The following is a 12142-nucleotide window of genomic DNA, read 5'->3' as shown; positions in this document are numbered from 1 at the left end:
TAAATTTGTGCAGAGTTGCCAGTAAACATTTCCAGTTAACCCGATCAAATGCTTTTTCTGTATCTCGAGAGATGATTGTGGTTTCTAAATTGTTTATGGTAGAATAGTCTTTGTGTGTTAGTGGAAGAATGTCTACAATTTATAAAACCTGTTTGGTCAGGATGTATTATGAAAGGGCTTATTTTTTTCTGATCTTCTAGCAAGTTCTTTACAGATTATTTTTAGGTCTACGCTTGGTAAGGGTATCGGGCGGTAGCTCGATGGGATTATGGGGTCTTTGCCTGGTTTCAAAAGTAGACTGATGTTTGCAGAATTCATGTTTGGCGGTAATATTTTATTCTCCTTAATGTCAATTTTCTCCATATGTAGACCAAAGTTCCTCGTAAAATTCTGCTAGTAAACCGTCCGGACATGGGGCTTTATTACTAGGCATATGCTAGAGGGTTTCATGGAGTTTTCCTATTATATAGCAGGTGAATCCAAAGCCATTGTCTGCCATTGTCAAGTCCCTAAAAATTGCATTTAGTGCATCAGGATCACGGGTTACATTTCCTGATGCGTACTTAACAGAGGCTATTCTTTGTTTGTTTTTAATTGGTTTGCCAGATATCTCCTGGACCTGTTGCTATGTTCAAAGTTCTCCAAGCGAAGTCTTTAAAACTGTGTTTGTTTTTTTTTGTTTTTTATCAATTATTTAATCTAATTCCAGTTTATGTTTTCTTATTCTGTTTAGAATGTGTTCATCTGGGTAAGTACTGTAGGGGTCCTCTGATTATTCAATTTTTAGATATTTGAATTCTTTCTTTATTACTGCTTTTCCTGCTTCCCAAAGAACACTTGCTGATATTCCTGGTAGGCTGGGAGCACCATGTATCGCAAAGACCAAAATTATTCATATATTACTTGACAATATTTGTGGACTGCCAATTCCTAAGACTACCTGTGGTACTGAACCTGTCCAATCCAGAGTCCAATAACAGGTTGAAGTCCCCTCCTATGATGAGGAGTGACGTGAAAAGGGAGTGAAAAAAGAGTCAACATTTGGGCCACATATATCAGCAATGCAAAACTTCATATTAGGGGTGGGTGATATGTCAAAAATATTATATCACTATTTTAAAAAAATAAAATCACGATTTTGATTTCATCACATTCTTAAATTGAAAAGTGAAAAACAGACAGCTCGTACCGTAGGTCAACTACTTGAAGCAGACGTTTGAAACGGTACCATATCTTTTGCAAGATAAAAGGTAACTGCTTCTGTTACCTCTTTCTATCACTTGCTTGACTTGTCATAGGAGTGCCTTTGTCAAATGCCTGTGTTACAGCGGCTCTCAGCATACTGTTTGCGATGCTTCCTCTTCAAGCGATTGAACAGGTTTGTTGTGTTGCCACCCGATGTGCGAATCGTTTTTGTACAAACTTTGCAAATTACATTTGCTTGCGCTTGATCAGTTGCCTAAAATCCAAACCAATTCCATATAATGGAGGTGGAATATTTTTTAGCAACCAACTCCTCCATTTGACTTTCAGCCATGGCTCTCCATGCGGCTACTGCTACACACACAAACAAGGAGATGGGTAAGAAAGCGCATCACTGCCCGTAATTTGCTGTGATTGGTCAGTCAGGTTGACAACGTAATACATCTGGTGCATCGATGCATCAGCATAGAACTGCAATTTATAGAATGTGCCCTAGACGATCCCACGATCTCTGCAGTTTGATAGATCGTTATGAATCGTCTTCACATTGCAATCATTCACGATTTAATATCGTCATATCGCCCACCCCTACTTCATATCATGAACAGATAAATGAACTACTTTCAGGGTCTATAATTGTGCTGTTTTCAGTAAAAATGTACTCTCCAGTTAACTAAAATAACTTCACCTCTTTGTCTGGAGTCGTAATAGACTGAGTACACATGAGGAAACTGTGCTGTAGCGAATACATCTGTAGCTGACAGTGAAAAATATGTCTCTAGAAATAAGATAATGTCTACCTGTAGTTCTTCTAATTGATTGAAAAATGTTCATCTCTTCTCCTAGAAACCAGTTCTACACACATTCCATGCAAGAAACCTTAGTGGGCTTGTGGTCATATTACTGGAGTGAGTGTTGGATATATATTTCTATCTGTGTGCATGTGTGTACTGGGCTCGCCTCCTTCTGTTCCTACTCCAGATAGAGCCCATAATGGCTCGTCTCTTGTTCCTGATTCTGCTTCAGAGGGAGCCCAGACGGGCTCGCCTCCACCTATTCCTACTCCAGAGGGAGCCCAGGGTGGCCCGCCTTTTGTTCCTAATCCTATATCAGATGGAGCCCAGCTGGGCACGCCTCCTCCTGTTCTTTCTCCAGAGGGAGCCCAGGATGGCTCACCTCTTATTCCTGATTCTGCTTCAGAGGGAGCCCAGCTGGGCTCGCCTACACCTGTTCCTACTCCAGAGGGAGCCCAGCCAGCTCACCTACACCTGTTCCTACTCCAGAGGGAGCCCAGGGTGGCCCGCCTCTTGTTCCTAATCCTGTATCAGAGGGAGCCCAGTCAGACTCGCCTCCTGCTGTTCCTACTCCAGAGGGAGCCCAAGATGGCTCGCCTCTTGTTCCTGTTCCTACTCCAGAGGGAGACCAGCCGGGCTTGACTCCTCCTGTCCCTACTCCAGAGGGAGCCCAGTCGGGCTCGCGTCCTCTAGGTCCTGATCCTGCTTCTGAGGGGGTCCAGGAGGGTTTCCCTTCCTGATTCTGCTTCTGTTCTGAGGTTACCCAGTTGGGTTCGCCTCTATTTCCTCTTCCTGCTCCTGGTCTTTCCCCCTGTGGAGCTATGGTGGGTTCACTTCTGCCAACGCGGCTCCACCTTCACTGTCGCTGGACGTCTGTCTGCTCACCAGACCATCCCCGGCTCCAGTTCCCTCATTACTGGACATCCGGTCACCTGCCAGACCAGCTCCTGATCCTCTGTCGCTGTATGTCTGATCATCCACCAGACTGGCTCCTGCTCCTCCGCTACTGGACGTCTGATCATCTGCCAGACCTGCTTCCTTGTCATGTCAATGGCTCCTCCTTTGCTGGTCTTCTGCTCAGCCCCCAGAGGGCTCATTGACTCTTGGACCTGTGTTGTGTTCTTGCTCAGACTGATCCCTCCTTCTGGACCCCCTCTACTCGACACAGGTCCCTCTAAACGACACAGGTCACTCAGGACAAAAGCAAATAGACTGAACAATAGCTACTGCCCACAGGCTATCAAAGGTTCCCCCTCCCCACCTCACCCCCCAAACAACACACTCAACTGCTAGAGCATGACTCCAACATACCGCTGACACAATTTTTTTGCACCTTATTTTGCAAATATTCTACAGAATCTTTGCTACATTTTGTATATAGACTATCATTTGCACGTATATAGGATGACTGCATGCTGTAGTCACTCTGTGTATTTACGGGGAAATTTACAACTGTAAATTGCAAACCGGCTGGGCTTCGCATACTTTTTGAGCTTCTTTTAATCTATGCTGCGACACGGACAGCTGTATAGAACTGTAGAGAACTGTTTTTCATTGTTCTTGCAACTTTCGAATCAGAAAGTGCTTAATAAATCCAGACTTTTCAAAATTGTAATGCGTCTTGCCATGAGTTTGCACATTTCCAGATCTTCTGAAAGACTTCCTCAATGGTCATTACAATTTGTTATTGTGGTGTACCAGCACCACCAAAGACTGCAAATGGTATATGGTAAATGGAGTGTACCTGTATAACCCTTTTCTAGTCCAGACTGCACCCAAACCAGGTTTAGATGTGCTGGTAAGAAATGTTTATTTGTATGTGACTGTAAAGACTGGTGAGGTTATTTATGTACGTGTAGAGTTGTTAGTATGTTTAAATATCTGAATTGATTATATAAATGCATTTTCTGAATTTTGATGGTATGGAAAAATCCATCCACCCTCCCAACAGTTCACTATACCTGCTTAATCCGATTTATGGTTGCTGGAGCCTATCCTAGCTGAAAGGTTTCTAGTCCATCACAGGGTTTGGCAAAATATGATGCTAATTTTCACAGACATAAAACAGGTTTCTGGGACTGCCTTCTTTCACTTTTGAATTTTTTTTTGACAAAATCAGGAACATCCTGTCTCAAAGTGATGCAGAAAAAACGCTCCATGCATTTGTTACTTCAGGATTGAACTACTGTAATTCTTTATTGTTGGACAGAAATTCTCTGGAAATTCTCCAGCTGATTCAAAATGCTGCAGCCAGAGTTCTGATGAGAACTATTCGGAGGAACGGCTTATTTGAACCCGAACAATGTTTTGTTTTTGGACTTCTGTGAAAGTCATGGATTGTCCATTACAAACACCATATTTGAGCATAAGGTGGTTCATAAGTGTACCTGATACCAGGCCACCTTAGGCCAAAGGTTGATGATCGGCTTTGTAGTCGTTTCATCAGACTTGTGACCATATGCAACCTATTTCCATGTTAGTCTGAAACTGAGGTGCTAACTGAGGCTTAATCTGTGAGACAGAGATGATAGATAAGGTTATAGCTTATAACAGTCAATTTATAACAAATAACAGAACATGCTGCTGTAGTGCACTAAAGTAAATATCTGGAGAACATAAGCATGTTCTATTAGTTTTATTACAGGAATCAACCACAGCTTCAATCTCCTCTGATCTAAGCCTACACAGAGCAGAGGAAGAAATTATCATGATTATATATTTTTTTATGAATTTAAAAAAGTTGGCAACTTCACTGATAAAGCCAAGCAAAGCAAAAGGGACAGAACAAACAGCTGGCAAGTTATTACTTACTGACAGCAACAATGTAGATAACTCTGCATCTGTCTGCTATCCTTTTATCTTCTCTGAGCAATCTCCAGCAGTGAAATCCAATCTGGTGCTTATCCTTCCTCTCATACACTTTACCTCCCAAAGTGTTGTCTAGTGTGAATATTTTTAATCAGCTACAACACATAAGCATTCAAAGTTCCTCAAAACACACATACAAGACTTTGGCATGAGGCCAATGTAACTTCAAATTAGTCCTAGCATAAAGTTTTACCTAAATTTAGTCTCACAAAGTGGTAAAAAAGAAGAAAAGATTAAAAAACAAATATATTACAGACTGCTTGTTGGGGCTTTTTTATTTTTCAGAGCAGAACATCTTTCCAACAGGTTCTACAATTGTCATCCTGTCCACATGCAGTGATTATATGGTCAGTATTTGTTCATCTGTTGTGTAGTGGTGGTGTGCAGGTGCTTTAATGATCCATGCAGTACCACAGATTGCAGACTGGTTCCATCTGGTTAAATTGTCTGTCTGTTGGTGTGTTCATGTCATTGCTTTTTGTTGATTCATGCAGTTGTTTTAGTTCCTCCAGGTTTGTTTCCTTCTTAAATTCCATTTTTCCTGAAACTGCAATGAAATAATAAAAAATAGATTCCCAAAGCAAGGCCCATGGGTGACAGGTGGCCCTCCACACTATAGCTTCTGGCCTGTAATCATGACATGAATTGCATACTCATCTGCATATTAAAATCCCTCACTGTTAATACAATTGTCATTTTAGGATGAGAACGTCATGTAGTCCTACTACACATATTCCCTGGAAATTAATAATATGTATGCTGTAAAATGTGACTTCAGATTTCCCTTTGTATCAGTGTCTCTCACTAGAGTAAGGCTGTATTACATTTACGTGACTCACAATACCCCCTTGGTTTTATCATAGTTAGAAAGGCTTTCAGACTACTAAATAATTCACTATTCACAAATCATAGAACCGATTTCATATGAGATACTCAAGTTTCATATTTTGTTTTGTAAAATCTTGATATAGATTATATATGGTCTCCAAGGAGCTAATTCTTATGTCTCACTGCTGTCTGTCTTTCGCCTTTACTGCCTTTACTTTCCCTCTCACGATCCTTTTCTACAGACTCTGCTAATGAAATGTGATGCTCAAAGAATACTGGACTGTTTGCCACCACCCAAAGTAAATTTAAAACTGCTGGGCTTATCTTGTAAACTTATTTGTAGTGTATAAATAATGCGTTGATAGTGCAGTGAAATGATCCAAAACTTTTGTTGAAAATAGCTAAATGCTACAGTAGGTCAGTTGTGAGTACACACCATGAACAGCAACTTACTGTATTAAACAAAAACTTCATTGTTTTCAATGAATTGCTTTCAAAACTGGATATTTCAGATGTGAATCAGAAATTGATTAATTTCTTATAGTCATGAATTTGGCTTTTTATAGATTATTTTGTTTTATTTTTAGATGGATTGTCCTTGCATATTTATGATGGTTATGAGGTTTGAATATGAAGTTTGCCTCTTTGTTTTTCTCCACATTTGTGTTCAGTTAGTAAACTAAATCTCACTATTGCATTCTATCTGCTCATCAGTTGAAGCATGTTGTCGCTGAATGCGTTTTTTTTTTTATACGAAAGGGATATTACATTGTTGCAGTATTCTTTTTTGTTCAAATATACAACCAGATGCTTTCATTATGGACAGTTATTGCTACTGGCAGGAAGGACCTCCTGCATCTCTCTGTGTTACAGCGGAGCTGAAGAAGCCTCACACTGATCACACTGTTGCTTCAACACAATATTATCAAGGGGATGGTCAGTGTTGCTCTTTATATTCATTACCTTGTGCAGCATTCTTCTTTCAGCAATCAGTTCTAGGGGTTCCAGAACAGTGTCCAGCACAGAGCCAGCCTTCTTTATCAGTTTGTTCAGTTTCTTTGAGTCTCTCCACAGGTTTTGGCAGGGGGTTCATCTGACGTATGCATCCAAACGTGTTTTCCAGGCAGTCCTGCGTGAACTGGCTTGTGAGGACAAATTTGCAAAAAACAATCCTGTCTGGACCGGCTTCCAGCTGCTCTTTTCCCCTATCTTCGGACCATGAAAAAGATGGTGACTCTCTTGGGGAAAGCTGATGGCCTTTTTGTAGTCCCCCAGCTTGAACAGAGAGAAGGCAGTCACGGCATGGCGGGACAACATAAAGTCAAACCAGTAGTCCATCTTCTCCAGGACCGTGATGTAGGAAGGTTTGATTCAGTACACTGCTCCTCCTCTACCATGTACTTTAAGGCAGCACTTGTCAACTTAGATGTGCATGGCTGAGCTAACTTTCATTTTTTCGAAGTGGTGAGGCTCCAAGAAACTGCTGGAGAGGTTGGGAGCCAGCTTTAGTGCATGCCCTCTTGGTAGGATACCAGATCTTGGAAGGGACCAACAGACACCACACTGGACGGGAGGTGCTCTTTGTTCACCACATCTTGTGGAATGGTGATGGTCTGACCACGGACAAGGGCGCTCTTCAAGTTTTTGACCAGATGTGGAACATCTGCCATGAAACAAAGTGTTAGCCACACCGGGATTCCAAATCCTAATATGGGATGTGGAATCCAGGGCTTATCAAACGTCACGCCAAAAGCTTGCCACATTGCTCTATTGGGGCTCCCCATGTCACTTGTGACGTAAATGACATGAAGTCCTACAGATGCAGCTGCCTCCACTATAGCAATGATGATGGGCTGGTAGACGGCACCATTGGTGGAATTACTGCTGTAGTGGTATGCCACAACTTGCTTCCACCTTGTTGTTACTCCAGCCAGCATGAAGACACAAGCATGAGTTGCTCTGTCATTGTAGCCAGGCAGTGTAACATTGCCAAACTCCTGTCCCCATATACAGTTCTACACTTGGGGTGATGGCCATCTCATCCAAGGTTAGCACACAATCCCTCTCCGTTTGGCTCATGCTACCAGCCTTTAGCTTCAGCAAGTCAATTTGAATTTGAATGGTCTTTTAGATGGTCCCATTGCCCCACCGAATCACCCCTTTTTTACTTTGGCTGAGTGCATGAATCTAATCCCAATTGAAAATTGAAGTAAATTTTTGTTGAAGGTTATTGTTTCTCCTCCTGAATGCCAAATTGATTATTTTTTGTCATGCTAGAGCCCTCTCTGCTTTTATCCTCATATATCTTTCCTTTCTTAATTCCCTCAGCAGGTCCTCCACGCTGGCTCTGTCATGACTGGCCCCTGGCACACTGGTTCCTGGATGTATGGCCCATGGCACACTGGTTCCTAGATGAGTGGCCCTGGCACACTGGTTCCTGGATGAGTGGCCCCAGTAGTCTGCTGACCTCTGCTTCATTGCCACCTGATACATCCCTCTCACTTGCTTCTAACTGCACCTCAATTTCTCCCTTAATATTTGTATTAACAACGTATTGTTGGTGTTACATGTATTTATGCCACCTACACTATATCCCTAGAAGAAATTAAATTGACAAGTCTATTGACAATAGCTTGTTTTTTAAATACATGAAATGGGAAAGACTGTGGAAAGACTGTGTTCACTGCTATCATACCAAGGTTTGATTTTATGCAGTAAGTGTGGTCATCAGGTCTTTTAACCTCTGCAGAAGCCATCATCTTCAAAGGTGTTTTCCTCCTCTTGGACTTGGGGCGATGGATGAAGATGGTTGGTACAGCATCTGGTCTCAACTTTCGTGTGCCTCTTTTTGTGTCCATAAACTGGTTGTTCTCACACTGCCGGGAGGTAATGATGTCATAAGTCGTAGGCTAAGTTCAGTTTTCCCTGCATATTTCATATTTTCTGTTGAACTATAATGTTATTCTTTAAATTCAGGTGTACAATGCCCTTTGAAATTTTATCATAAATCTGCTGTGGCCATTAATTACTTCACAAAATGTTCTGTTGTTGTCACCTTTAACCTGAAAGTTTTGCCCGCTGACCATCGCCAACCATCTTTTCCGGCGGTCAGTGTCCTTGGGGAAGCCATACATCCGGACTCCTTTCTCTGAGCGATTACTGCATCCAAAGGCTGCACAGCCAACCATGGTAAAACCACTGATCTACAAAATGATGTAACCATAGCTCTCTTGAACTTGGAGATTATCAAAATCACAGACTTCTCTCTAAGTACTAATGTCAATCAGGGGGGTGGTGTGGGGGTCATTTGTCTATCTTTTTTTGTGACCCTGCCTTCACCTTTACAATCTCTGTCCATTTATGCCACCAGCCTTTAGCCTTGGCATTTAAAGGACCTCCCCAACACTCATGGCTCCAGTTTAAGATGCTGTGTTCTACAGTCCGGCAGGATGTCCTGCGACACATGCAGGAGTCCTTTTCCAGGCAGTCTTGGATGAGGCGGCTGTGAGGACATTCTTTCCCTTTTTCCAGAGCCATCTGTGTGTGTGTTTATGGTTTCATTGCCCCTCTTTGTTTTTTCTGTTAATGGTTTTTGCACACACTGCTGTTATTGTTCTAGTTTGTTATTTTTATTCTTTTATTAACAATATACATTATTTATAGTAATAACAATTATATATATACATATACATATATATACAATATTTATTATTATTTCTATTCATTATTTATTTTCTTGTACACACAATTGTTCTTGCAGGGTTAAAATTTCAAAATTCCTTACTTTCTTCCAGACCCTAATTTCCAGACTTCTCGGTAAAAAAATTCAGATACATTGGGCAAGAGGCGGGGTACACCCTGGACAGGTCACCAGTCCATCACAGGGCCACACAGAGACAAACGAGACAAACATCCACACACGCTCACACTCTCTCCTGAGGACAATTTTAGAGACACCAGTTAACCTAATATATATAATACATGTTTTTGGACGGTGGGAGGAAGCCAGAGTACCTGGAGAGAACCGTAAATAGATGTGTATCATGTAAATCAATGATGCAATTAATCATTTGTTTTTATTAATCTGAATATGTATGCCATTATGTCACCAAATAATTTCCAGAAGATTGTAGCTTGATAATATAGCGCATACAAATTAATTAAGACCGAGATAAATTCAGTGCACTGCATTTTATTTTAAGTTTCATTTTAATTGAACTAAATTACACAAATTATAAATTAAAATAAAAACTAGAAAAGGCTTTGCCTCACTGGCATCAAATGCTTCAACAGAAAACACACTTGTAAATACTGTTTCACTAAAATAAATAATACATGAAAAGAATGGCTTTTAAAAATGTCATGAAATGTAAACAGCAGGTATGACACACCTAAACTGATTTTTCACATCAAAAACCTACTACAAAAGTGCTTAGAACCAGTGAGGAACAGTGAAAAAGAAGAGACACATGACAGACAGAAACACACACAGACACACACATGTTACTTGAAGCTGATCTCTGACATGTACTGGACGGCTAGGCTACACCCTCAAAATGACTCAATTTCAGAGATTTTCTTTTCTATGCATTTGTCATACTGCATTAATTGTTCTTTGTCTTCAGCAGCTTTCCTGAGGGCATTTGATATAGCAAGAACATAGACCTTTTAGTGGCTTCTGCTTCAACTGCGAGTTCATCTGCTGATGTCAGGAGTGCATTTATGTGTGTGTGAAGCTTTATTTTCTTCTTCTCAAGTTGATCAACTTCATCCTGCACGACCCTCCGTTTCTGAGTTTGCCGTGTTTGCTCCCTCTTCTTCTTCTTATCCTCAAGGTACAAATGGTATCTCTGTCGTGCAAAGCGTGCAGACTGTAGTAGTTCTTTGGTCATCTGAACGTTAGCTACCCCTCGCTTAACCTTAGCCACATGTCTGGACCTGTGGCCATATTATAATGGCTCTTTCTAGGACTGTGACATTCTCTAGCCATCTATGTTGACAGTACTTGAGATGGAAAACAGTTGAACCTGTTACGTCTGGCTGGGGAGTCCTTAAAAAGCCAGTAAAGACTATTTAGAATGTGTTTCGATGTCCCAGGTGGTTTTGTTGCTGCCACAGTAGACCACAGCTCCATATGTTGAGGAGTTTGGAGCTAATCTCCTCTTCCAAGTCCCTGGACAGTGTTTCAAACAGCTTCCAGTTTACATTTGGTCCATCCATTGCTAGCTGCAATGTGCCATGAATGCTAACACTGTTGCAGTTTGTGTGTTGTGGACTGTAGAGGTCATTAGCACATGCATGTCCAAGAAAATGAGAGTCATAAAACCTTGTGTTTACACAGTCTCCATCCCAAAAGTGGAGGTTCTACAGGATGAAACCAAGGAGGACCAAATGCTCTGCTACTGGCTGTGCCTTGCGCAAATAAATGGTGGTTAAGCTGCCATGTAACTTAACTGAATATTAAATAAAGCACATAAAAAAATAAATGAATATGCTTTAAAATAATATTTGCAATTTTTTTTAATCATGTAATTACAACTCCTAGAATAGAGTTGAAGGCACAGTACATGTGCACCTGTGATCCCACCATCAGGTACCACCACCACCTCATTGTAAGCCAGGAAAACCCCTCAACTAAGTAGTGGGATGTGTAAAATATGGTGGTGTTAACAGTGTTTGGATGTGTGAAAATAAGGTGTGATGTATGTTGTAAGGTGCAGAAGCTAAACAAAGGAAAATAAAGGCTGAGGACCCTGCAGCAGATTATGCAGGCCCAGGTGAGAGAGAGAGACATGCAACTGGTAGCAGCCTTTATATCTGCAGCTGAAGCCCAGCCCAAAAGGGCAGGCCCAGACTGACACAAATTATACCTATGAAATAGTTATTGCCTCAGTAAACAATAAATTAATTGAAAGATTACAATAAATTCAATGGCAAATATTGCAAATTTAAACTAATTACTTCCCATAGGTTTACTTGTATTTTGTGCTAAAATGCAAAGTATCTCATCTGTATTTACAATACAGCTTGATTCTGCATCTCTATTTACAGCTCATTAGTTCATGTGAGGTTCGCACCGTCACTTCAGAGGGTTCCAGGTTCAACTCCAGACTGGGGCCTTTCTGTGTGTCATCCCAGTAGAGGTGTGTGTAGAAATCCCTCCTATAGCCGCAAGTAGCCACATAACAGCACCTATGAGCTAACAGAGCTATAGTACACGTTCGTTCATTCATTCGGCTTAAAGTATTGGTGAAATAAAGACAGATGATGCCTTATTTAGAGGCTGCATCATCTAAGCCCCATTCACTCTGTTATATGGATTGCGGGTTATCTAAATAGCTTCCGAAGGACGCCGGCTTTCGCCAAACTGTTCTCGGTGAGTAGATAGACGTATTTCATGCCAGAAATAAGGTCTAGGTTTAAAAATACCGGAGTTCCCCTTTAAGCAG

This window comes from Leuresthes tenuis, unplaced genomic scaffold (assembly GCF_036924035.1).
Source record: "Leuresthes tenuis unplaced genomic scaffold, fLeuTen1.0.hap1 SCAF_5, whole genome shotgun sequence".
Taxonomy (NCBI): domain Eukaryota; kingdom Metazoa; phylum Chordata; class Actinopteri; order Atheriniformes; family Atherinopsidae; genus Leuresthes; species Leuresthes tenuis.
Note: the sequence above shows the minus strand (reverse complement) of the source record.